Source organism: Eleutherodactylus coqui, chromosome 1 (genome assembly GCF_035609145.1).
Source record: "Eleutherodactylus coqui strain aEleCoq1 chromosome 1, aEleCoq1.hap1, whole genome shotgun sequence".
Lineage (NCBI taxonomy): Eukaryota > Metazoa > Chordata > Amphibia > Anura > Eleutherodactylidae > Eleutherodactylus > Eleutherodactylus coqui.
This window is the reverse complement of record NC_089837.1, coordinates 394,450,982-394,474,280: the sequence shown is the minus strand read 5'-3', so window position 1 is coordinate 394,474,280 and position 23,299 is coordinate 394,450,982.

The following is a 23,299-nucleotide window of genomic DNA, read 5'->3' as shown; positions in this document are numbered from 1 at the left end:
AATCTGTCCCCTGGTCCCATGGTCTCCAGGTGCAGTCTGATGACGCAATGCGTCTAGCGTGAGTCGCATGATTCATGGCGCTATGTGGAACACATAACCTGCGTTCCACTATGGAGTGGGATGACATCATCACGTCTATCTTACTATGTAATAGCACCAAGCTTAAAACTAGATAAGAGAAAATCAAAATAGAAGGGAGGCTTACTTTGTAAAAGGGTTTATCTACCATAGGGCCCCTGCACACTTGTGTTTTTCTTGTGCGCTTTTTTCACATGATATCGCTGCATTTTTTTCATGCGAATGTCAATGAGACTTTCTAATATTAACCTCTTCCCGCTCCAGGGCGTAAGTTTACGTCCTGGGAGCGGGGTACTTCCCACAACAGGGCGTAAACTTACGTCCTGGGGAAAGCGTGAGATCACATATGATCCCGCGCTATCCCGCAGCGGGAGCCGGCTGTCAGTCACATTTATAGTAAGTCGTGTATTCCATATGCGCAGATAGAGGACCCCTGCAGATTCCAAAGTCTACAAGGTACTCCATCAGTTCCAATAAATAATTAATAAATTAGATAGTAGATAATAAATCATATGGATATAAGTGTCAGATTTGATAATAGATCATAAATAAAATTGAGTTAATAAATTTATATATAGGCACATAAAAAATATGTAAAATCATATTTTTTCTAAAATTTCATTAAAACCACGGGGACTAGAGTATTAAGACGAAAGAAATCTGCAAGGGGAGGAGGCTGGAAGAGCCAGGAGCAGTGCACTGAGCTCCTGCCCCCTCTCCGCCTCCTCTCCACCCCTCGGCACTATTTACAATGGGAGGGGTGGGACAGGGGCGGGGCTACGTCCCTGAACTTAGCTCCAGCCTGCCCCGCCTTATCTCATTGCAAATAGTGCTGAGGGCGGAGAGGAGGCAGAGAGGGGGCGGAACTCAGTGCACTGCTCCCGACTCTTCCAGCCTCCTCCCCCTGCAGAGAGGGATGCCGTATATCGGCCGGCGTGAATACCTGGCCGATATACAGTCGTCTGAATAAGCCTTAAAGGCGGCTTCACACAAGTGGATTTGATTTCAATGGGTTCATTCTCATTACTCCTTTTTGCGCACACATTTCGTGCATGAAAAAAATGCAGCATTTTCGAATTTTTGTGCACCAAAATCTCCATTGAAGTCTATGAGAGGTGTGCAAAGGCACATTCAATACGTGCACTAATGTGCAATATGCTGCAAAATTCCATGGCACAAAGAACACATCTGGAGCTCACTATGCAAAAAATGAGGCCTTTAAAATCACTGCATGGGTGTGTCCCACATGTGCCCACATCATTGCCAATTTCACACATGCAGTGCACAAAATAAATTCTAGGCCATCCAGCGACTCACTGCAGTACCAAACTGGGCCACTGTATAATGTATGGAGCTGTCTGCTTCCTGCAGCAAAACAGCTAGAAGTTAGACAACTCCTTTAAGCACAGAACAATGATGAGAAAGGAGACACAATAGTAATTTGCAGCACTGATTTAGAAAAATACACAATGTCCTGAGCCTGATATCGATTCTACGTTGTTGAGCTACATCACCTGATACACATGTCTGGTAGAAAGGACTCAAAATAGAAAAAATGAAATCTACAGCCAGCAGCTGAATGAAATAGATCAGCACAAAACTGCTCAATAACTGAGCTGCAGCAGACAGAGAGATGGAGTTGATGCATTATAGAGTAGCCAGCAGGGGAAAGTGCCCTCTAGAGTGAAATAATGTCAAAAGGCTGCAAGAAATGTGCATTTTGAAACAATCTGCAGTGCTGATGGTCACAGAAAAGGTTGAGAGCCGGTGGCAGTGCTTTCAGGAAATATTTATGAGTATCTTAGAGTCTATGGGCTGCCATGAAGAAAAAGGACAGAAAAGAGCTCTTGTCCTGACAGCGACTGTGGCAGATGCTGTTGATGCCTACGGTATGACTGGGTTCATTGATGATGCAGGGACAGCAGGGTAGGTCACATATTTGATTACTTTCTTAGCATAGAGAACATTTGCTTGAAGTTAAAGCAGGTATAAAAGTAAACTTCTTACTTTACTTTATTTGACTCATGGACTCTTTAAACATGGGCCAACAAGACTAGAGGAAGTATTCTGTAACACTAATTACTGATCTCTATAAGGATATATACACACAAGGCACATGTGCTGCGGAAGGTACACAGTGTATTCAAGAAGTCATCCACATGTTGCAGAAAACTGTAGGGTAAACTTATCTGCAATGTAAATTGATTCTGTAGATTGGTCATGAATTTGTAGTCACCCCATAGAGTTCAATGAGGAAGCAAAAATCTGTATCAAATCCAAATTGTTGCAGATTTTGCTGCATCAAAATGTCTTGTAACAAATGTTTTCCCGCATTTACACTCTATTACTATTTCTTTACTCTCACTCAGCTGTCTTGCTGTACCGGGTATTATTTTTCTCTGTTCTTTCTAGGTTATAATGTTTAGGGCTTATTCCCACGTCCGTATATCGGCCGGGTTTTCACACCTGGCCGATATACGGTGTCCCTTTCTGCAGGGGAAGGAAGCGGGCCAGGCTAGGAGCAGTGCAGTGAGCTCCCGCCCCCTCTTCACCTTCTCTCTGCCCCTCACCACTATTTGCAAAGGGAGGGGCCGGGATGGAACTTAGCTCCACCCCAGCCCCCCATTGCAAACAGTGGCGAGGGACGGAGAGGGGGCGGGAGCTCAGTGCACTGCTCCCAACCCAACCCGCCTCCTCCCCCTGCAGAAAAAGACACTGTATATCGTCCTGGCGTGTGAATAAGCCCTTAAAGTGGTTGTCCACTTGTAAACTACTAATGGTCTATTCTTAGTATAGGTAGAACAGTGGGTAGATTAGCATGCGCCCACCACCCGAGATCCTTGCTGATCAGCTGTTTGCCAGGCCGGTGCACTCATTGCTAATTTCCGCAGGAAGTAGACAGCACTGTTCTCAGTGCAGTGGTTGGCCTTGGTATTACAGGCCATTCACTTTAACTTTGCCCGTATTACCAAGTCTGGCCACTGCAGTAAAAACTGAGCTGTTTGCTTCTTACAGAAATCAGCTCAGTGCACAAGCACACTAGCCAAGCAAATAGTTGAAAGATGGGGTCCCAGGCGGCAAACTCCAATTCATCCACTATTGATGGCCTATCTTATAAATAAGCCATCAATAGTTTACAACTGGACAACCCCTTTAAGTTATGTTCGTTAATACATGATTTTGTTTTTTTCTACGGGTCCTAAAGTTTGCCCTATATAGATGATATCGCATGAGCATTTCAATGAATAACATATAACTTCTATTTATTGCACAGAGCAGCAAGACTTCCGCTTCATCACAGGGATCACTTCATTCAATGTATATTTTCTATTGTAAAGAATAAAGTGGATTCCAGTAAATAAGCCCAATAAGAATGACACTCCTTTAGTTTATGATTACTTACCTCATAAAACTATTGGGGAGGGGTCAATGACTCATACAGTAAAAAATGATAGAGCAAATTATAAGGGGGAACAGGTAGATTTAGCAGAAAAAAATAGCAGATAATTAATTTTATTACCATTCCCCTCCTGCCCCAAAACATACTCTGTTATTGAAATGAAGGAAGATCATGTACCGCGTTTAATCTGTTCCACCATCACTTAGGAATATTTGCCATAAAATAAAGTCCCGCTGACAGTACATTTCTCTCCGTTATCGTTGATTGTGAGTACATTTCCCCAATGATGTCAGTCTAACAGGTCTTGTGAATTACCTTTTGTCATAAGATATCATTCAAATGTGTGTTTGTAACACCGCCACCTCATGTGAGCTTTCATAGGTCTCCGCAGCGGCAAGATTTATTTACTTAATGTATTTGTTAATTTGTATAATGCAGCACTTGTGTACACAGCGCTGAAGAGCCAGGACAATGCTGACACAATTCATTTTACATAGATTACAGTTTAGTTTGTAATGTGATAATGTATTAAACAAACACACGCTGGCAGATGGTAAGGTTGGTTGTAGGTCTCCGGGATTTTATTTCACTCATTTATCACTGGGACTTACTTATTCTCCGAAAAGTCTTGTTTTACCGTGTGCTAAATAATTAAGGCTGGTTATATTTCAAAATCTATTGATGACATTATCCTCCACCTTGGGCCGGCTGAACACGACACGATTTGAATTGCAGAATCCGGGATCGTCACCCGAGCGGATGATCCATGGTATTCCGCACCCATTGAAAAAATAGAGCATTCGCATGTCCGCGGATAGAGATTGCTATGTCTGTGAGCGGATTTAAAATCGTTGCATGTTCTATTTTTTTGCGGACTCCGCAAGGACGGCTTCCATTGAAGTCATTGGAAGCCATCCAACCTGTAGCCCATCTGCAGTTGACATTGTGGATGGGCCGTAGGTACCCACATCATCGCCTAGCGACGGCACGAGAAATACAAATTAAAAAAAAAACGTGTGCTGCGCATGACCAAGGGCGAGTGTTCACGGTCATCCGCAGTGCAGGAAAAAAAAGCTACGCAGGGTCACCGGTGACAAATTCCGCTCCGGGCTCCCACACGTGGAATCCAACTAATTTGTGTACAGCCATATGTGCAATGAGTTCACACTAATGAAATACATACTTAACTCTTTCCAATCCAATTTTGGATTCAGGGTTTCCTAAAAGGCTCTCTCTTTTTGCTGTTATACAACGGTGCCATCTGCTGGCTAAAGCCAGTGTGTGCGTCAGAGCAGCTCCGACAGTGGAGTGGCTGGCAATAGACGGATAGAATACCCTGTCGGACGTCTTCTGATATTGGAGCTGTACAAGCTTCAATCAGAATGTAGGAAGACATCTGACAGTGGATTGGAACGGGTTAATAAAATGTACCTATTTATTTGTATTAAAAGATAATTGGGTCTCTAGTTGTTTCATTATTGTTCAGCGGCCATATTTACCTATATCATCATACAAAGATACACAAGGGCAGCTACAGAAGAATGCTGAGAAGCAGATTACTATATGGAGGAGCATTGCACAGGTGCAAGATACTGGTGAGCCACCACTATCATGCCTGCCACATATTAGGGGGAAGTGGCTGCTTAGTAGTATACTTGTACATGGATAAGGCATTTAAAGGGTGTCAAGTCTCATTGATACGTGTAGTTCACCATATGTTTTACAGCCTATAAATGAAGCCTCATACAATGCAGCCTGGTAGGTTGCCCTGTATCTCAAAGTGAGACACACCTTGGGCTTCCCCAGCATCTAAAGCCAGACTGCTTACTGGCATCCTTTGCATGCCTTATATATGTGCAAGTATAACACTAATATGTAGTAAGTGTGTATGTATAATCGCAATATATGGTAGGCATGTGAGTGGCGGTTTATCAGTATCTTGCACTTGCGCAATGTTCCTCCATATACTAATCTACCTGTCTGCATGCTGTTGGGAAGTAATGTTTGTGCCTGTCCTTGTATAGCTTTTGTATTGGTCTATAGGTAAATATGGCTGCTAGCAGTGATATTTGAGTTGATTTTTTTTCCTTTGCAGGAATATGTTTGTAAATGGTAATGTAGGGACTCACAAGATAACGAGGGCCATTGTCATGGGCTTGCAAATTGTTTTTTGGGGTAAGAGGTCTGGCTTTAGATGCAGGGGGAGCACGGGGTGTCGGTCCAGTGTTGCTCACTATGAGATGTAGGGCAACAGCTAGGCTGAATTGTATGTGGGGTAATTTATAGGTTGTAAGCCTGCATGCTGCACTACACGTATCAGTGTATCAGATAAGGCACCTTCTGTATGCCTTATCTATGTGCATGTATAATATTAAGCAGCCAACTCCACTAATATGTGGTAGGTGTGTGAGTGGCGGTTCATCAGTATTCTGTACTTGTACAATGCTCCTCCATATAGTAATCTGCTTCTACCTTCTGCTGAGAAATGATGTATCTAGCAATACAATTACACTTATGTTTTGCCCATCGGTTGTGCTGCTGTTTGCTTATAGAGTTGAATCATCTCAGGCACCATGGTCCTTCTCCAACATTTACATCCTTTGTAAGCATACAGTATCAGTGTGTACAGACCAGTGGTTTGAAGCTAAACATGTAGAGCTATCTAGTAAGTGGTCCTACAGAGTTAAGGTACATTTACACACAATGATGATCGCTCAAAATTTGCTCAAAAGCCATCTTTTGAGCGCTAATCATTGAGTGTAAATGTGTGCCCATTGTGTACTTGCCATCCACTTTTCGTCCATCACTAAGTTCAGCTCAGCTTAAAATCCATCATCCCTGACAAGAGGAACTGCACACTGAGCTCTCCGCGGGCAGTGCTGATAACATTCTTTCAGCAGATGTCCCGCTGGAGAACAATAGTGATGTATTTGGAGAACAGAACACCTGCTGTTCTCTTAATATATGCAAATGAAGCGACTTAGCTTCTAATGGGTTGATTAACCCATTAGTAGCTAATGTAAAATGATCGCTCAAAACTGTTACTGACGAATTTTGATCGATCATCTGTGTGTGTGTGAATGCACCTTTAAGGTTCGTTTAGACTTGCCAATTTATCATTCGAACAAGTGAACGATGTGAATGAGTGTGAATGAAGGATTGGTATTTAAACCGTACGATTAGTGAACGTGCCAATGATGATTTTTATGCCTGCATAAAATGAACGAAAAGCGAACAATTTATCATTTGTCTTTCGGTCATTGGATGCATTTACACTGAACAATCGTTCATTTTTGCTCTTTTGAATAATTTTTTGAGCAATAATTTTTTCATATAAAAGGGAACTTAAAGAGTACTTAATGGAAAATAGGTCAAGCCTAAATCTACAAGCATCAAGTTCCACCATATAAAACTTTGCTATCTAGCACTAATCTAAGAAGCTGTCTACACCCTGGCTCTTCCTAGTAATATCTATCCTCCCCTCCATGGCTTTATGGATAACCTAAAAACGCATATGTTCAGTCAAGCATACAATTTCCTAAGCTGACCATGCTTAATTATATGCCATAGCTGCCAAATTCAGCAGGATTGACTAATGATTTAATGTATATGGAGACACCCAAACTGTCGTCCCATACTGGCATCAGGGGAACTAAGATTGAATTTTAACATGTTCAGCCTTTTGCTCCCATAAAGATGACACAGCTTATTCCCCTGTTCCCATTGAAATAAACGTGCACATTTGATCCATCCAAACATGCAAAAGGGATAACTCTAGGCAAAATAAATGTTAACCCATTAGCTTTTAGATCAGTTTGGGTAACTATAAGCTGGTCATACACTTCAGATAGCTATCATTCAAATGCTTACTGGGCCAACAAGTATTCAACATTTCTATACATATGTTCTGAATGGGGATAGTGGAGCTAGCTGCTGCCAAACTCCTCTGTTGGTAGCTTATCTTCACTGAGAAGAAGGGATTGGACATGTCAAAAACCATCAGCCTGATCCTTTGGGGCACCCTCATATAGATTAGATTAATGGTGTCAAACTCATTTTCAATAAGAGCCACATCAACAGTATGGTTGCCTTCAAAAGCCCATTTATAAGGGCTCATTCACATGGGTTTATTTGCGCTCTGTATTACACGCATAAAAAAACATAAGAACAGCTTAAACACAATTAATGGGTTGCATTGGGTTATTCAGACATGCGTTTTTTACGTATGTATTTTAGGCGTGTAAAAAAAATTGCAAAATGTCTTATTTTGGACTGTATTACAGATTGAAATTGCTCATTAAAGTCAATGGGATCAATTAAATGCATGACACATGTATATTCACTGCATTAATAGTAATAATCTTTATTTGTATAGCGCCAACTTATTCCACAGCGCTTTTAGGCATGGATAAATGCAAACAATACAACAATTACAATGTGAGGTATGTTCGGTTTAAAACAAATGGGTCGGGGGTGGTACAGGAGGTGCAAGGGAAGGGGGGGAGGAGAAAGGCATGGGGAACACAGGCAATAGGGGATTTCATGTTAAAATCAGTTATTAGAATGCAAACAGGGTGGGGCACCATAGGGAGGTCAGAAGATTTTGTATGCTTCCCTGAAGAGGTGCATTTTTAAGGCACGTCTGAAATTTCGTGCATCGGGAATTGTCCGGATGCCTTGGGGTAGAGCGTTCCAGAGGATGGGTGCTGCTCTGGTGAAGTCCTGTAGGCGAGCATGTGAGGTTCCTATTACAGGGGTGTTAGCGGATTGGAGTGAGCGGGCTGGGTGGTGTACTGACAGGAGGGAGGCGATGTATGCTGGCGCGGCGCCATGCAGAGCTTTGTGGGTGAGGTAGGGGAGTTTAAATTTAGTTCTGCAGTGTATGGGCAGCCAATGCAGCGACTGGCATAGTGCAGAGGCATTTGAGTAAAAATGAGCCTAGCTGCCGCATTTAGTATGGATTGGAGTGGAGCGCTTTCTGGTGCGAGGGAGGCCGATGAGTAGCGAGTTGCAGTAGTCACGCCGGGAGCGGATGAGGGCGACCACGAGTGTCTTTAACGTCTCCGTGGTGAGGAACAGCCATATTTTAGCAATATTTCTGAGGTGCATGTGGCATGTTTGGTCCAGAGATTGGATATAGGGGGTAAAGGAGAGGTCAGAGTCCAGTGTGACCCCAAGGCATCGGGCATGCTGTCTGGGCGTTATGATGGTGCCAGACACTGGACTGGAGATGTTGAGGGGAGGTCGGTTGAAAGGTGGAAAGACAAGGAGGTAAGTTTTAGAGAGGTTTAGTTTGAGAAAAAGGGAGGGTATAGTATTAGAGACAGCGGACAGACAGTCGGTGATATTTTGAAGAAATGGAACTGAGCTTCCTACCTTGTAGGGTGGCTTGGGTGCCTAGAGCTTTCAGAGCTGTGCCAGCACCTGTGATATGCTGAACAGAGTGGTGTGGAGGTACGTGCCGAAGTTCAGAATTTAAGATAGCACTCACTCCCCGTGCTGACCTGTGTCTTCTGCCAAGCGCTGGCTATACCCTCTGGGGAAAATGGAGAACTGGTCTTTCTGCATCTGCACCTCACTGCAGGCCACATAAAATGACGTAATAGGCTGGATTGAGTCCCACGATAATTGGTGAGTTCAGCTGACAATAATCTCATGTGTATAGCCACCCATAGACGATCTCTTCAGTTGCTATTGCACACCTCTCTGTCATCAAACAAGGAGGAATTTGTCCCCTGTTCTGCATACTGTATCTTAAAATGAGAGTTAAGTAAACAACATTACATAGGCATAGATGTTACAATGAGCATTCCAATATTAGCCATTTAATTAACTCCATTTTACACACAAAGATAATATTTCAAACGATTGAAAAATTAAAAAGATTTAACAATATATTTGCATAAAATGTTAATGGATTTAATGGTCATTAACATTTCATCATTTTCATTTGCATGTAAAAGGTCCTCCACAAGTTGTTTGTAGAGCCCAGCATGTGTTTAGATACACTCCCAGCTGTGTAAACAGCTGCCTTAACATTCCATTGTTCTCCTAGTATAACATGCTAGTGTAAACATGCTGCAAGGAGAACATCCAGCAGTCTATTGAAAGATGAATGAAATGCATTCAAATGGAATGTATTTGCTCAGTCTTTAAGCTGCTGAACGATGGATTTTATGTGAAGTAAAATCCATCATTCAAACGAAAAGTGCGCGATGCCCGCATTTACAGGTAACGATTATTGCTCATTTTCCAATTTTGTCTCTTTTTTTGATCAAATAAATGCAGGTTTGTCAGCATTGCAAAATGTGGAGTCTTGACTGTGGAACTCTCTGCCTGAGGACGTGGTGATGGCAAAATCGATACAGGAGTTTAAGAGGGGAGTAGATGCCTTCCTAGAGCTCTATGATATTACAGGATATAGACATTAAATAACCAGCGAGGTTGTTGATCCGGGTCTTACAGTCAGGTAGGAACTATCAAAGGTTGATCCAGGGATTATTCTGATTGCCACTATGGAAGGAATTTCTTTCCCCCAAATGAGCTAATTGGCTTCTGCCTTTTTTTTTGCCCTCCTCTGGATCAACAAGGTGGGGGTGGAAACAGGCTGAACTAGATGGACATTGTCTCCCTTCAGCCTAACAGCCAATAAACTTTCAAGCAGGAAGGTTAAAAACTAGAGATGAGCGAGCATACTCGATAAGGCAAACTACTCGAGCGAGTAGTGCCTTATTCGAGTACCTGCCCGCTCGTCTCTAAAGATTCGGCTGCCGGCGTGGGTGACAGGTGAGTTGCGGCGGTGAGCAGGAGGGAACGGGGGGAGAAAGAGATCTCCCCACTCTCTCCCTGCCGCGCCCCGCCCCCTTCTCGGCACCCAAATCTTTAGAGACAAGCGGGCAGGTACTCACATAAGGCACTACTCGCTCGAGTAGTTTGCCTTATCGAGTATGCTCGCTCATCTCTATTAAAAACAAAAGAACAGCAGGGAGGGAACTGGGAAAATTCTGTTTACTATTTTACTTGATTTTTCTTTTAGTTTTTAGTACAACACAGTGATGATGAGAGCGGACATAGCAGATGTGTAACTCATTGTCAAGAAGATTCTATAAACTCTTTTGTGAAAACTTTCGTAGTGGATAGCTGAATTATCAACTCAACTCATGGGAATAACAAACCCAAAGTAATATATTTACAATGAACATTTATACTCTGCCCTAAAAAGTGTAATAACAGCTAAGAAGATTGAATGAAATTCTATTAGAATTGCTATGATTGTATTGGAAAACAAGAGATGCACAAATCCTTTATTTCTGTCATTTAATACCTTATAGCTTTCATTGTTTGTGACAGCAAAAACCATCAACTAGGAGTGCTATGATTTGATTTGGTCTGAGATCATGTTGTACATTTTTCTAATTACCCAAATCCATGTCCAAACACTATAAAAGCTTTACACATCCAAGACATCTGTTTTCTATGAAGATTCTTCATTGAGCGCCAAGTTCTTGTAGGTGTGTTTTATCATTTTGGGGATGCATCTACTTATAGTCTAAAACTTTCTCTTCTATATAGGTCAGTTTCCAGCGCTCATCTCATTATCATCACTAGCAGGTTACATTGAAAACTAAAGGTGCCTTTAAGGCCCATTTCCACCAGCTGATAATCGTTAAAAAAAAACGCTAATCTCTGATCATTTTAGCGATAATTGTTGTGTCTAAATGTGTGCCCATTCAGCCTTATCAGCAGTTCTCCTTGCATTGTTTCCCGTGGAGAACAAAGGATCTGAGCGCAGATAATAGCCTAAGGCTATTAACTGTGTTCAGGGAAGGCTTCATTTGCATACATATTGGTACTTAAGTAGCTGAGTAGCTACTTAATAGTTTATGCAAAATAATCGCTCAAAGCTGTCACTCAAACGGTCGTTTGAGCGATCTTTCAGCGAACATCTGCTGGTGTAAATGGGCCTATACACAGAGTAATTAATCATTAGAATGAGCTAACAGGTCATTTCTCTTCAAACAACTTCCATTTACAAGCACAGATGATTGCTTAAATTTTTTCGCCCAGCTTGTTCTTGTTCGTCTGTCAGGGGAGTCCAGAAATGACTGCGAAGGGTTTATGTACGACTGAATAATCGCCATTTACATGGAACGACTGGCAAATGAAGAACGCTGATTTATATGCCTGTATAAAATGAACGGCAAATGATAAGAGAATGAATTATCACATAGGCCTCGTTCACACAAGTGCATTAGAGGTGCATGAAAAGATTCCATCTAAAAGAATCAATGATTTCCTATAGAACTGTTTAGACGTGCAAAATCCTCACACCGATAAAAGATATGACATGCAACTGCAAAGCTCGCATCTAAGGTCCGTGGTGCGAGAAAAGATAGGAGCTGACCTATCTTTGGTGCATTCTTTCCATAGACTTCTATGGGAGCTGGATAACATGCACCACAGATCATGTGAGCGGGCTAATTAAAATAGCTGGAAATCACCCATGATGGAATATGGCCTTTTTACACCGGGTGATTGTAGTTTGATGTTTATGCCCACAGAAACTGAATGACGAACTATCATTCATCGCTCAATTATAGCCAGCATTTACACTGAATGATTATTGCTCAGATTCCCACGATCGAGCAGCAATCTGAATGACTATCATTCAGTGTAAAAGGAGCCTGAGATAGAATATTGATAAACTTGCCATAATCAATGGGATGTCTCACGTTCAACTATGTGCAAAAAAAAGTTGTGCAGATTAAAACTTTTAAATTTATATAACTTAGGGTGCTTTTAGACGGAACAATAATTGTTCAAAAAATCATTGAAACAAGCAAAAGTGAATGATAATAATTCAGTCTAAGGCTTTATTCACACAACCGTATATCAGCCGCTGTTTTCACTGCCGGCCGATATACGCTACCATCTGATGCATTGTATTCCAATATAGCAGCAGGGGGTTTTACGACAAGCAGGAAGGATAGTCCTGGAACTATATTTCTGGCCGAAATACATTGATGGCTGCATAGACTCCTATGGGAGCCAACGACAGCTGCCAGAGAAGGGAGGTGGGAGGGTGTTTAGCAGCATGACTGCTAAACTTCCTTCCCCTTCTCTGCTCCTCTCCACCCCTTGCTGGATGTTTGCAATGGGAGGGGGCGGGATTGGGCGGGGCTAGTTGCTAAGCTCCCGCATTATTTCTGATATTAAATATTTCTGAGTGCTGTTGCCACATGTTTCTGCCATGGTTTAAGGCCCATTTAGACATAACAATTATTGCTGAAATTCGCTCAAAAGCCATCTTTTGAGCATTAATCGTTGGGTGTAAATGTGCCCATCTTTCACTGTCCTGCCAAACGATGAATTTCAGTTCTGCCTGAAATCCATTGTTCGGCAGAACAGCTGATAAGCAGGACTGCACGCTGTGTTCTGTCAGAGGGGGGGAGCACTGATAACAGCAGATTGCATTGTCTAGGCTGTTCTCAGCTGTCAGCCACATGGCAGATTAGAGGGAATGTAATCAGGGAACAGCGGGAGGTCTGTTCCCTGAATACAGCTCCCAGAGGCTCACACTGGTGTGAATGCACCTTTACTTGCATTTAATTTATTTGTTGGATATGCAGACCTGGATATGCATGGTTTAATCCTATATTTTGGTATTTAATTTCTTTTTAAAGTATGTATTAAGCAGTCATACAGATTTCTAAGCAACCATGGAAGGCTTATGAAAAAACACAAGACATTATTAAAATATAACACATTAGATTACTAAAAATCCAGTATATCTGGCAAAAGCAGGCAAATGAAACCAAACTGACAGTGTCTGTATAGTTTGGCTCCTGAAAGAATATATGAGTCCACAAATTAATGAAGCCAATATTGTTTTAATGAGTTATAGAGCACTGCAGACTGTCTGACAACAGGGAATCATTGTTTGGAAAGGTGCTAACAGACATTAATTTAATTTGTACCTGGTCACACATCTTTGGGTTTCAGGGGTCATGCGGCGTATTGTGTCTGATTGTCAGCATGATCATCAAGGGCAGAAACTTCTTGGACTGAGATCTGTCCTGACAATTGCTCATTTTTATTTGCTCTTATTTAATAATCGTTGGAGTCCTTTCACATCTCTACATGAGGAAGAAAGAAAAACAAGAAAATAAACACCGGGAAAACTGCCTTTTTAAACAGTACGATGTTTCTGCTTTTCTGGGATAGAGAAATCATACATCAAAAAGCCCATAACATTCATTTTTCAGTTCTCTGTCTTTATAATTGTAAAAAATAGTGTATTTTATGGCACTGGACATTGCCGAGTACATGGTGCGGTAATGCAGATAGCCCAGTGCATAATATTTAGGCTGCTTTCATACAGCAGTATTTGGGTCAGTATTTTGCATCAGTATTTGTAAGACAAAGCCAAGAGTGGGTCCAAATATAGAAGAGAGGAACATCTTTTCATTAACCATTATACTTTCTGTCTGTAGATTCCATCCCTGGTTTTGGCTTGCAGATACTGATGCAAAACACTGACCCAAATACTGTGTTTCGAAAGTATCCTTAAGGAGCACTTTTTATTAATTTAGTATCTTTTAAATTAGAGTATCTTTGAGTTGTGAATTAGTAGGTACATTTGCACCCACTGAGGCCTGGAGAGACAAGAGATATAGCACACCTATGCAAATAGCTTGTGCCAACTCCCTTGTCAAAGTAAGATGAGCTATAAACCAGTATAAAGGGTAAAGGCCCTTTTACACACAAAGATAATCTTTCAAACGACTGAAAGATCGTAAGATTTAGCGATCTATTTGCATAAAGTGTTAATGGCCATTGACACTTTATGATCTTCATTTGCATGTACACGGGCCTCTAGGAGTTGTTTGCAGAGCCCAGTGTGTGTTTAAACACATGCCCAGCTGTGCAAGTAGCTGCTCTCACATTCCATTGTTCTCCTTGCAGCTGCCGCCAGATTGCATTGTTCTCCTTGTGGCTACTGTAAACATGCTGCGGGGAGAGCATCAGTCCTTTGAAAGATGAGTGAAATACATTCAAATGCAATGTATTTGCCAAGACTTTTAACGGTTGAACGATGGATTTTAAGTGAACTAAAATTCATCATTCAAACAAATAGTGCACGATACCCGGGTCTACATGTAATGATCAGCACTCATTTTTGTCCGTTTGAACGAATTCTGAGTGATAATCGTTGAGTGTAAAAGGGCCTTAACTTAGCACACAATATGAAGCAGTGAGTGGTGACTAAGGATATTTGTATTACTATCAATATACATGCCATCACAACAGATTTTTTCGTTCCTCTCACACTGTCTCAAGAGCATGGAATAGATACCAGGACACTGGCCATTACACAAGAAGATATGGATAGGGCCATAGAACGGCATCAACCAAATATTAGGATGGCTAACTGCTCCTTTGTGTGAAGAGGAACAGGAAAAGCAGTGCCAGAACACTATGAAATGAGCTACAGCGGGCCACTGTCTGCCTACTTCTGACCAAACTGTCAGAAACAGACTCCATGAGGGTGGCATGAGGGCTTGAGGTCCTGTAGTGGGACTTCTTTTCACAGCCCAGCACAATTGGCATTTGTGAGAAAACACCAGAATTAGCAGGACTGCTACTGGTGCCCTATTCTCTTAACAGATGAGAACAGGTTCATACTGAGCACATATTTAGGCAACCCTAATGTGCATGCTTGGATTTTTCTCCTGCCTGCAGAAGCTACCAGTCGCAGACAGCCGATAGGTGAGGAAGTGTAAGTGAGGGCCATCTGCTTTTCTTTTTTGACAAAAATGACAGAAAAATTTGAACAACTCTACTGCATTAACTTTTGTATGAAGCTTGGCGATTCCCAAGTGGAACCGATCCACTAGATTCAAAAGGCCTTCGGGGACGAAGCAATGGGAACTACACAGATAGAGGAGTAGTACAACCGCTTCAAAGATGAGCGAGATGAGCGAGATGAGCGCACATCATTGGAGAGGCCGGCTCCCCCCCCCCCCCCCCCCCTCCCCGACATGGCTCAATGTGACTTCTGGCTTTCCCCAAGCTGAAAATGCCCCGAAAGGAACCAGATTTCAAGACATCATGCAAAATGCGATGGACCAGCTACATGCCATCTCAAAAGAGGCGCTTCAGCACTGCTTCTACAGTGGCAGAAGCAGTGGGAGAAGTGTGTGGCCGCCCAAGGGAACGACTTTGAAGGAGATTAGTGTAAGATTGTTGTATCTAAACACAAATATTTTTAAGAATTAAGGTTGGATACATTTACACACACACACACACATATCTATCTATCTATCTATCTATCTATCTATCTATCTATCTATCTATCTATCTATCCAAATATATATATATAGTAGACATGTGCAAGGAAGAGTACTGGAGGGAGTTCACATTTTACCCAAATGCTTAGCCTGGGTGGGTTAAAATTCTAGCACAGGTCTTCCTTTTGGATCCCAGTGAGCTCAGCTGGATCCTCTGAGTTAATCAGTGGGGCATAAAAGGCTGTAAGTCCAGGCAGTTAGAGTCTGGAGTGAGCACATCTACCCTGGTGGACTTCTGCTGTTTGCTGACAATCGCTGCATGTTTGTAATAAGTGAAAAAAAGCTTTGGTACTGTGTAAGTCCTCCTGTACACAGGCAGAAATTCTAGCTGTCCAGCTATGTTCTGCATCCCCCTCTTGGAGCGCTCGGCTGTATAACAAGAATGTCAATTGCGTAAGGTCCGCAGGTCTGATGGCTTCCATTGACTTCAATAGAAGCTGTCCAAGTGGAATGCGTGAATAATAGAGCATACTGCAATTTTTTTTTCCACAAAAGAAAAATTGCAGCTGCTGTCTGCTCGTGGACATGCGGATGCTCTATTGGTTTGAATTTGTGCAGAATGCCGCAGATTGTCCGCGCGGGAGACGATCACGGATTCTGCAATTCAAACTCGTTTATGTGCAGGTGGCCTTAGTTGATTGGATGCCGTGGCATCCAATCAAGTCTCTGCTTTCATTTTCAAGAGGTGGAATCTGATTAGTTGCTATGCTACTAGATAATGGTAAACCCTCAAGCTAGAATGTATATCTCTAGTACACAGGACAAAGATTAAATAAGCAAGATTTATCAGACCCTTGCAGTATCAAAACTCTAGTCTTCCATCTACTCTACTTGTTACTGTTTACTGTGTAGTTAAACTAGTTAAAGAGCCTCATGTGGCAGAGAGTGTTAAGGCAGCTCTCACTCATGACCTGAAGGTTTGCAGGTTCAATCCCCATGTGGTTCTGGTAGCCTGCTCAAGGTTCACTTTCAGCCTTTCACCATTCCGAGGTTGGTAAAATGAGCTTGCTTGGGGGTAAAAAGATGACTGGGGAAGGCAATGGCAAACCACCCTGCAAAAACATACTACCAAGGTGACGTCACCCTAGAAATTCACTCTGTCTTACTCATGTATAAAGATTCAATTCTTGGATGTCTTGGGTGGGTGATTGTTTGCTTACTGACCTTTACACCAAAGAGACAGACCGTAATAGTCTTCTGATGTATAATAGTGCACATCCTAATTCAGTAATAAAAAACAGAGCATAACTCGGGTGGTGTGTCACTTCGAGAAAAATCCATAAATTCGCGATATTTAAAGTTTAACTAACATAAATGTATAATTGTAATGTATAACTGTATTTATTAAACCCAAAACACCCATAGCACAGGCCTTCGCCTCTCGTTGCCTCCCCCTCACTTATCTCAGTAATGATGAGCCCCCAGCGGCGACAGCGCCCCTCAGCAGCGACAGCACCACCCAGAGTGGTCCCCAGCAGCGACAGCACCACCCAGAGTGGCCCCCCAGCAGCGACAGCACCACCCAGAGCGGCCCACCAGCAGTATCGGCCCCCCACAGCGGCCCCCCAGCATTACCTGCCCCCCCACAGCGGCCCCCCACAGCAGTATCTGCCCTCCTTTACATCGGGCCCCCCACAGCAGTATCTGCCCTCCCTTACATCGGGCCCCCCCAGCATTACCTGCCCCCCTTACAGCGGCCCCTCAGTGGTGACTGCCCCCCACGAGACCCACGTACTTACCTCGTGGATGCTCTGCTCCTCCTGTGCCCGGCGAACTGTGACATCAGTGTGTTGCAGGACGCCTCTTCCCCTGGACGCTCCCGTGAAACCAACAGGTAAAAGACGTCGGAGGACGGGGGGAGGAGAATCCTGGCTGCACACTGATATCACAGTGTGCGCTGGGATCAGCGCTGTTAGTAGTGCTGGTCATTGAATACCAGCAGGGGAGTCACGGCCCCTGCCGGTATTCAGTAACTGGGTGAGCACCCGCGTGTCAGCGACTATGGCTACGTGTGTCAGTGCTGACGCGTGTCATAGGTTCGCCATCACGGTCCTAATTCCATCAAAAACTCACTTCCCTGGAGTCAACTCCTCCGAGTTTGGAGAGTGACCAATGACAATAGAATTGATATCAGGTTGAATGAGATGTGCAAAGAATTTCTGGTGAGGGGTTATCCAAAACCCCTTTTGGAGGAAACAAAGTTGAAGGTAAGAACATTAAAACAACAGTATTTAATGACACTGAAATTGCATGAGAGTGGAAAGATAGAATCCCCTTCATCACTACCTACAATGCCCTCAGCTCCAGGGTGGGATCAATTATCCGCCGACATTGGTCTTTGGTGTCCGAAGCCAATACGGGTATACCAGAGTTTGAGAAATTCTCAATGTTTGCCTATAAGAGGGGCCCCAATATAGGTAATAAGGTAACGCGTGCATTTTTTGATAATGGTCGGCGACGTGCACAGAGAACTTTGACGACCCCCAAGAAAGGTAATTTTCCCTGCTTGGGGTGTTCGGTCTGTAACAACCTTCTGAAGGGTGAGAGTTTTCGACATCCCCCTCGTGGAACAAAGTATCCTATACGTGAGCGTTTCACCTGTGCTTCTAGTTTTGTAATCTACATGATTACATGTCAATGTGGTCTCACGTATATTGGCGAGACAACTACCAAGATTCGCTCACACATAGTGAAACACAAGTCCACGATTCGTAACAACTATAAGGATTTGCCATTGCAACAACACTTTAAGGATGCTAACTATGGGATCTATCAGTTGAAATTTCGAGTTATAGATAGTGTCCCTTGATCCCCTAGGGGGGGGGGGGGGGAGGGGGGCCCAGTGTCTCGCGAGACCGGAAGAATCTCGCGCATGCGCACAAGGGCAATGAAGACGCCGACATGGCCTATGGATGGAAACCTGTTATGGACACCAATGACGTGTATCCCATTTCTATGTATGTACATTATATATATATATATATATATATATATATATATATATATATATATAAAAGTTAGATGTATGTCTGTTAATGTGTAATGTGGCTTGTAAACCTTTTAGCCATTTAAATGGTGCATGTGTTGGTTGTAAGTAAGCTTGACAAACATCCGAGAGAGGATTGAAACGTCGCGTTTTTATCATGGGAGAATAAAGAGTTTGTTTCTACTTTCCATACACCCAGAGTGCTGCCATATCTTTTCAGATTTATAACGTATAATACGGAGTTGGTCTAATCCGTGCTTGGCTGTTGCATTCACTGGAAGGATCCAACCACAGGTTTGGAATTATTTCTATGTGCTGCTGGAACCTTTCCATACATTGGTCACCCTAGGAGTCAGTCATGAATCGATGCTTGCACCAGGGGACTTTACCTTGCCTAAACTAGTTAGGAAATATTATATATATATCTCACCAACTCAGTAAGTCAAACCTAGTCCAAAGGCAAAGTGACACAGTTATCCAATGAGATTTCAATTCTGGAAAAGTTATAGCAATTTTGGATAGGGAATATTAATATATAATATGTAGTTAAAGGGATAATGCATAATATTCCCTAACTAGTTTAACTACACAGTAAACAGCAGAGCAGATAAGAGACTGGAGTTTTGATACTGCAAGGGTCTGATAAATCTTGCTTATTTAATCCCTGTCCTGTGTACTAGAGATATGCATTCTAGCCTGGGGGGTTAGCGTTATCTAGTAGCATTCCTGTAAAAGAGTGGTTAGATTGGAGATAATCAGATCACTAAATAGTGTCATTTTTAGTTAATTAAAGTGGCTAGTCTGAGTACACAAAGCTTCAGGCATTTTAATTAACTGTTGGACAGCTGGCTCAGACTCTGCAACAGATGGTAATTTCAGTAGTATACATATTGGTCTAGCTCTCCAATGAAATTTGTGTTAAGAATTGTATGTAGCCCTGTGATAACCTGCTCCAGGCTGTGAGTAACTAGAATCTGGGCGGATGACAACAGTTATATTCAATTCACTTATTTTCTGACCTTTATTTCCTATAGCAAGAGCTGCTTGAGCGGATGCCTCAGTCATGCAGAGATATGTAAATGAGAATTTCAAAATATCCAAATTATTTTCAATGCTTCTGTACTAAGCTTCAAGGATTTAACTTAACACACTTATTTATTTTTCAATCATTAGAGCATAAGGGATGGCAAATACATTATGTTCACATCTGAGTTTCTGCAGGCTGTCGATATTGTTTATTATAGCAGCTCGTTTTTTTTTCTGTTTTCCAGGCTGAACACAGCATGAATTTTGCCTTGCACACCACCTTCAGATGATATTGTTTCAATTGGGAGAAAACTAACAAACACGTGCTCTCATCTCGTATTCTAACAATGATATTTCATGACCCATAATCAAGGTAAGTTTAAATTCATTCATTCGTGAAAGGTCATTAAGGCCAATGCATAGCAAGCAGAGATGAGCGAGTATACTCACTAAGGCACATTACTCGAGCGAGTAGTGCCTTAGCCGAGTATCTCCCCGCTCGTCTCTAAAGACTCGGGGGGCAGCGGGGGGGGGGGGGGGGGGCAGAGAGCAGCGGGGGAGGAACGGAGGGGAGATCTCTCTCTCCCTCTCTCCCCCCGCTCCCCGCCGCAACTCACCGGAGCCGGAGCCGGCCCCCGAATCTTTAGAGACGAGCGGGGAGATACTCGGCTAAGGCACTACTCGCTCGAGTAATGTGCCTTAGTGAGTATACTCGCTCATCTCTAATAGCTAGATACAGATCACCTTTAGGCCACAAGTATATGGCCTCTATTACAGCTCAGAACGCTCCAAGTGTACATAGCTGAAGTAAGGGTGCTTTTACATGGGACGACCTGTCGGGTAACAGATGAACAGATGCCCAACAGGTCATCCCAGCGATCATCATTTCTAGTGAATGGAGGTGGAGCAGTCCAGGGATCGTTCCTGCCTGCCCGCCTCCATTCACAGTAAACAGGCAGTCGTTGATAAGTGAACTGCCTGCTCACACGGGCCGATCCATCGTTCAGCTTTCTGAATGCAGAAACTGAACGACGAACGAGAAGTGAACAAATTCTCATTTCTTGTTCAGTTGGTGGATGTAGTCTCCTTCACATGACCGCATGCGTTTTTACGCTAGGCCGTACGCAGTGAAAAATCGCATGAAAGAAGAATAGCTGCGATCAAGTCCCGATTTTAATTAGTGTATTATCGGCCATTCAGACTGGCGACTGCAAAGTCATGGCAAAAAAGTACGCTGCAACGCAGAAATCCCTTGGTCAGCAGAAATCCTTCGAATGACTGCTAATGCTTCAATAGAGCCAGCTGTCTCCTTTCCCAGCGTTGGACACAGATAAACTTCCTCCCCCGCCCTTTTTTTCAGTTCCAATAGAAGTCTATGGGAGCTTCCAGCGTATCTTGGCCAAAGATAGGGCAAGACCCACATGCAAAATGCTGTTGAAAACTGCATGCGTTTTATGAAGAAACATCATGGCCGACGGAATTCCAGGCTGTGGTGTATATACGCCACAGTCCAGCCATCTGAATGGGTGAGAAAGTGGGAGATTTAGCTGCAACTTGGTCGCAGCTTTCTCTCATTCATGTGATTTTTGGCTGCGATGCAGGTGGCCAAAATTCGCAACGCCCGTGTGAAAGAGCTCTTAAAATGGCATAGAAAAGCCATGTAGAGACACAGCTTAAAACTGCCCTGTCCTGCTCATCATTCAGTCATCTGCTCACAATCAACAATAGGTGATGCCAAGTTTAATTACATTACTAGTCATAACCTAGAAGCCAGGCCAATCTTAATCAACCCTTTGGCTTAGGGATGATAGTAATGGCCCTTTTACACGGACTGACAGTGGGGTAAACGACTGCACAAGCGCTGATGTCACCACTAAGGGTATTAGTACATAGCATTTATACTGACAGACTTCACCGCTGGATAGTGGGCTTCTCAATCAGCACTTCACCTTCTATATAAAGTGGGGAACATTTACACGGAACGACAAGCCTGCGATCCATCGATGGTTTTTATGCTGACTAAAAGTCAGCGATAAGAACTTGTGAACGAATAAGGAACACTTTCTTTGCATTCACACTGCATCACTTTCACTCAAATTAATTTGTTTGAATGAATTTTGAGCGATAATCGTTTCGTGTAAATGGCCCAAAAACTAGCTTCTCAGGTGAGATCAAAATAACAGCATCTGAATGTCTTAAATTGCCTATACACCGTCAAACAGCCGGTGTGCCAACAGTCATTCCTCTCTACTTCTCCATACACACAGACATTTGGCAGATGTTGGGGAAGTGGAGGAAGGCCCAGCAGCCACTTGTATCCAGGAAGAACAAGAAGAATGGGTGTTGAAGCTGAATGTAACCAATCATTCTCTCCCCTGACATCATCTGTTGGAAGAGAATTAGAAGGCACCCACACATCAGATAGTCGGTTTCGATTACTTTTCTCTAATGTGTTTGGGGGCCTTTAGGTTGTGTTCACCTCTTGTTTCTTACTTCCATAAGAAATACATGAGAGGAGTATTCCTTTATGTTTACCTCTGAAATATCCCAGTGTATTGACAAACAGTAGGATATGTTGGCCAATGATTTTCATTATAAAAAACATAGACTATGCGGTGTACATTGTTTTTTACTGTATCCATCTATATAGGATGGTGAAGCTGAATTAATTTTCATATACAGTCAAAGAAAGTTATACCAACATATATTGACCCAGCATATGCCAAAAGGACACTCTAGGCACATAGAGACCTATGGATACATTTGACTTACATGCATAGAGATTGTTGTGGTTCATACACCCATTATATATACATAACAAACTGTGGACAGAGCATAAGTTGGACAGGTAAATGCATAGATGCATGAAGTCTATCATATTCAACCTCGTCATTTTATTATAAACATATTGACTCAAGAATATACTGTACATAGTAACATTAGTCCAGGATCATCACTTATTCTTAGCCTCGGCATGTATGCAGTATCACAAGGCTTTGACTGCTTCATACAGAGCCATTTATACTTAGTGTTGAGCGCTTAATGAAATATTTGTGTCAGGAATACCCAACTTTCTAAAAATTATGGTGAATCGGGATGGTCAATTCTGACTCCCATTGACATCGATGGAAGTAAACATTGGCTTTGATAGAGTGTATGTCTCAGTTACTTACACTCTTGCCTTTCACTCCAGGGATCCTAAGTTCAAATCCCATCAAGGATAACATGGACTTTAAAAAATTACATCCAGATGTTGCCCTTGGTCAGATGTGAAGCTCCAGCACTGCAAATCAGCAGTGATAACAATTGAGCCACACACTTGTCTGTTCTGCTCTGGACAAGAAGAAGAACAAGAATAAACACAAACATGGGGTCGGGAGGACCCAATCCGATTTTGCAAAAATCGGCTCGATTTTATCACCCAGCTGAACACGATAAGTAACACTATTAGTAATCCTC